Source organism: Battus philenor, unplaced genomic scaffold, assembly GCF_028537555.1.
Source record: "Battus philenor isolate CCGP_79_NKW_IND1 unplaced genomic scaffold, ilBatPhil1.0.hap1 SCAF_3, whole genome shotgun sequence".
NCBI lineage: Eukaryota > Metazoa > Arthropoda > Insecta > Lepidoptera > Papilionidae > Battus > Battus philenor.
In genome coordinates, this window is record NW_027181693.1 from 13,270,110 (window position 1) to 13,275,361 (window position 5,252).

Genomic DNA, 5,252 nt, shown 5'->3' on the forward strand with positions numbered 1-5,252 from the left:
ATCTTAAATAAATTTTATTTAATTAATGTGTATTTCCTAGTGAAGATTGTAATTAGATGTTTTAATTAAATTTTCTTTCGGCTCATTGTGTGATACTAAATGTCTAAAAAGATATATTTTGTGTAAAAGTAAATTTTAAACTAGAATATATGAACGTACATTATTCTACAGTTTGCATATTGGAGATCGTGCGGCGAAATTACTCCTAATAATTCCCTCATCCACTTTTTTCCATCGGACAACAAGATGTACACGGTTGAAATTCCTTCCACTCGCACTAAGCGTGTTGCTAAAACTTTTTTAGTGCGAACAAACAAAAACATTGTAGACCTCGTCATCGCTTAACATCAGGCGAGGAAGATCAAATGCTTAATCAATAAAGGTTAAAAAAATAATAAGAACCTAAAATACTAAAAGGATAGTAAAGAATTTTGTAATTTTAACAAGAGTGCCTTCCGTACATTGACTATTAACCGATTAATTACAAAGAACTACTACAAAGTTATCAGAGTTACAACGATATTAGAATTTAATATTTTGGGTCCTATTCTAATATAGAAACGGCATGATAAAACATTCATGTTCCATATTTTTCAGTGCATATTAAAACAAGGAATCTCTCTCATTTCTTTCAAAATGTAAAATACTCAGCAGTCGTAAACTGTATTTAGGTCCCTTTTTGAATGATCCTTAACCGTTCCCTTATTTTATAAAAGAGGCACAAGATGATTCTTTATATATAAAGAGCTTTAAAAAGGTTAATGTATAGTTCATTTATTGCCGATTAATGTATGACTACCTTTTCCTAAAATTAGGGAATAATAATCAAAATTCTGATTTGGTGCTACATATTAAGATTACTTATTATTAATCATCTGCCGCTGTCGACTTTATGCTAGCAGAAATAAGTGTTCGGTCGCACTATAATCACTAGTATTATCACTTTATACAGGCTGATTGGAAATAGGTTTAAAAGCTTTAAAACTTTTTGCAGACTATAGAGCTGTACATTGATCCATTTAAAACTTTTACACCTAAAACCAATCGTTCTGTATAATCGTTATTTAAAAAAATCATTCTGTATGTCTTCTATTGCGAACAAATCGGGTTATTCACTACTTAATGAATACAATTGCATACGTCCGTACACTTATATAACAATTTGCGGTAAGGAAACACCTTTCCTAAACATTGGTCACACCGCGTAATACATTTGGAATGTAACATAACGTTGTTATATTCCATAATATCATTTTATAAATAGAATTATCACAGCTGTGAAGTAACAATAATAATAAAACATGTACTAAGCTGTAACAATGCGATTGATCTATCACAGAACGTGTTATCAAAATTCTGAAAGTACTTTGGAAACTCGCGACGTCATAATAATCAAAGTCAAGTACATGTCCTAATCAAGCAGTGTATAAGTTTCGTTGCTAAATCATTTATTAAATAATATTTAGTAGTTCCTGGTAAAAAATTGAAACTTAATAGAAAATCTGAATATTCTGTAATATACGATTTGATGCCTTATAGGCATATTATATCAGTAAATCCCAATATTATGACGATGAACGAAAAATAATGTCGCTCCGTATATATGGAGCCACAATATTTTTTGTACATTCTTATTTTAAAATTTACTTTTTATCAAATCTGGCTGTGTAAATAGCCAATCTACCAGCCAACCGTAGCAATTATGGTATATCTCTAACAAAAAGACAGACTTTAACGCAACGTGTGCGGTAAGCGTATATTAATTATGCCTGTACATAGTAAAACAGATGTAAATTAACGGTAGAAGCGGGACATAAAGGTTTTTAAATCTAGTCGTTCATTCGATTGCAAAAAGTCTACGCTAAGCAATCAGAGCTCGGTGTCTTCTAACGCCAAAAACCGAAAACTAGATAAACTCAATCAAAAAGTATCGATTAGCAAGTAAGAACAAAATTCAAAAATTGAACTTAAACCGAATTCTTTTCTAGTTAATTTTGTTTAATAAACCTTAAAGTCGACTAATCACAGGAACGCTGAGTCTTAAACGATGAAACGAACAACTTGAAAACATTATAACAATGGAACGATATGAACCCTAGTAGAATGAGAGGAATAACTTACGCGGAAACACACTCTCAGTGATAATATGTACAAAATAAAGATTAAACAATTTAGTAATCGCATGATAAATAAAGCGTATGCCAGTATTTTATAGGTACGCAATACTTATATATTTATTCTTAAAACACGCGTCAATATATGAGTAACAAAAATTAACAACGGCAATTTTGTAAGAGGAATTATTCAGAATAAACGCAATAAGATTGCGTTTGAATTCGAAAATAGTGATAAAAATACAAGAGCAGGAGCACGTACGAGTTTTAAAAAGTAAGACCTAAGATGTGTACATTTTTAATTAAAAACTTTTTTACATAATCTTAATCATTTCAGCAGTATGACGTCCACTATTGGATATTTAGGTCTCTCCATAAATTTCCAATAGGACCAGTTTTAAATAGGCTGCTCCCTGAGTCTTTATATTATTATTAAAGAAAATTATAAAGAAAATTTAGAGACTAATTAATTTAGAGATTAGTCTCTAAATTTTCAATGACTAATTAATTTAGAGAGATTTATTATTACAAATATGTACGCAGTTATGATCAGTAGATAACACATATTATGGGTATATTCTGATTTTTTCTGAATTTCAGTGATGTTATTTTTCACCATTCAAAATATGATTACACCGGTCTTGTTTGCAGAGTAGAATCAACACCACCAGCAATAAAAAGTAATCCAAGAAAGGGTTACTTTAATTACAAAATTACCGCAAGAAGAAAATTAATTGTGCAATGTGTAACGGTTTTGATTTTAACGTTTAAGGTTGCGTTACCTAATCAGCACGTTAACACGTAATTATTGAAACAATTTCCCCATATTTCGTCAATTTGACAGATGTACCAATGGATGACATGATTTAAAACTCGTTTTTATATTATAGAAACTGCCCCATGAAATAGATTAATAGAATACCAGTGACGCAAACAACTTGGTTAATTACTCTATAGAAACTGACGAAAACAGTATCCGTTAGTCTGATATCCAGCAATTTAACGTATCGGCGTAATAAATAGTGGTAAATATCTAAAAAGAAAAAAGTTTTGTTTTCATAGTGAGAAATTTCATAAAAAACTACCTAACCCTTGTATGGGTTTGAATAGTTCATTTGGCCAAAAATGTCGGGCACATTATGTACATATATATATATACACACTCACACACACACACACACACACAAAAAGCGTAAAACGTTAAGTAATAACATTTTATTTAACATTGAAGTAAGAAAAGAATATTTAAAGTTATTCAGGCCGATTTTGTGAATAAAAATATTTTTTAAGTAAAAATTATTGTTAATTTTGTTGGTAAATGCCAAAAAAATTGTTGTGACTCCATGTAGTCAGTTCTGCCCCTAAACTGGGAAAAACTTTAAGTTTTTATCAGTTTAAGGGGCAGTTTAATTTAAAGAATAAGTGGCCAGTTATGAAAATATGTCATTAAAAACGAAATTAATTATTACGGAAAGAAATATAAATTACACTATGATATATAAATTTTAAAATATTTTTATAAATAATTACACAACCTTTTTTGTGTGCATGTGTGTATGATTTACTAACATGAATCTTTATGTTAGTAAATAATGCCGACCAATAATTTATTAGAACAGATCTTTTTGACTATGTGGATTTTCAGAGGATTCATAAATATGCAATTATAACTTCTATTTATTTTATAACTAATAACAAATAGGATATTGCCAAAAATTTGGATTTCCAAAGGAAACGTGTATAATTTTTCGATAAGTAGTTATATGCAAACGAAATTAACATAATATTTTTGCCGTGACACAAGGCGGATTTTGTTTGTCCGAGGTCAATTTAAAGGTATCTGGTATTTACTTTTTTGAAGATTCTTCATAACCGTATAAAAACTAAATAATCACGAAGCTGACGTAATTTTATTTCGAGATATAAATAATAAAAAATGTTCAACACGATTCCATTCATATTTTGAATGTGCGATAAAGATGTTTGACAGTACTGTCAAAGACTACGAAAAAGCGTCACTCAAATCAAAACTAAAGTAAGTTTCAGCAAGTCGTCACGCAACTATCCTTCTAAATTAAAAAGGTGTGTTCGAAGTGAAATTATTTTTGTTTACAACATGTATAATATGTCACTATATTACAATTTTCTTCGAAATAAATCGTTTCGTTTTGGAATCTTGTCTTGTGTTGACAATCGTAGTATAGTATTATGGTACAAAGGGGACGCTGCTGCTCGTCCTCTGGAAACTTGTATGAGTAGTGGCGATCCTATATAAATAACGTACGAAGTGTTAATTCTATAATATTGTATACCGGGAATCGAACTCGCGACTTATGATCGCAAGTCTCAGTCCTCAACCAATGGGCTGCCGCTGCTTACACCGTACGTAATGATATTACATAATTAAATACTTAATATTCGGGTACAATTTAATAATTTAACAATTTAATATTTTACATCGAGTCACGGGAATGAGTGTTTTAAAACTTCTAGACATGTGAATACCGTACGAAGGTTTTATTATGTTTCAGTATAGGACTGTTTATATTGCATCCGACAAGCACTTTTCAGATGATACCTGAATGATATAATTAACACCGATTTCAAGGGAAGGATAATATCGAGAAATACATGTGCTATAATAAAATTCACCTCGAACAAGGTGTAAGAAGCGACTAATACTGATTTATGTACTGTACTGAATGCTGTTTCATGAAATTGAATTTATTAGTTTGTTTAAGAAAGACAGTGAAAATATTGCTGAATTTCCTTTTTGGAACTACCAAGCATTAAAAATATCGTTGGTAATTAAGATACCATTGGTAAATGATATAATGAAGTACTCTCAATCTCAAAATTATTTCTGTGAATCTTTCTTGACTATTATGAAAACAAAACAATTTTTTTAACTATTACCTGAAAATTTTTATTACAGTCTTTGTAATTTAATTACAGTACCAATAAAAATTAAAAAAAATCCCAGACATTTTAAAAAAAATATCGTCTATAATGAATATAAGGAAGTGATGGACGTAAATTTAAACTCCTGTTAAATCAATTAAAAACGTCTAGACTGAACAAAATACACAATAAAAAATACCAAACATTTTTTATTTATTTTATATGTTATACAAAAAG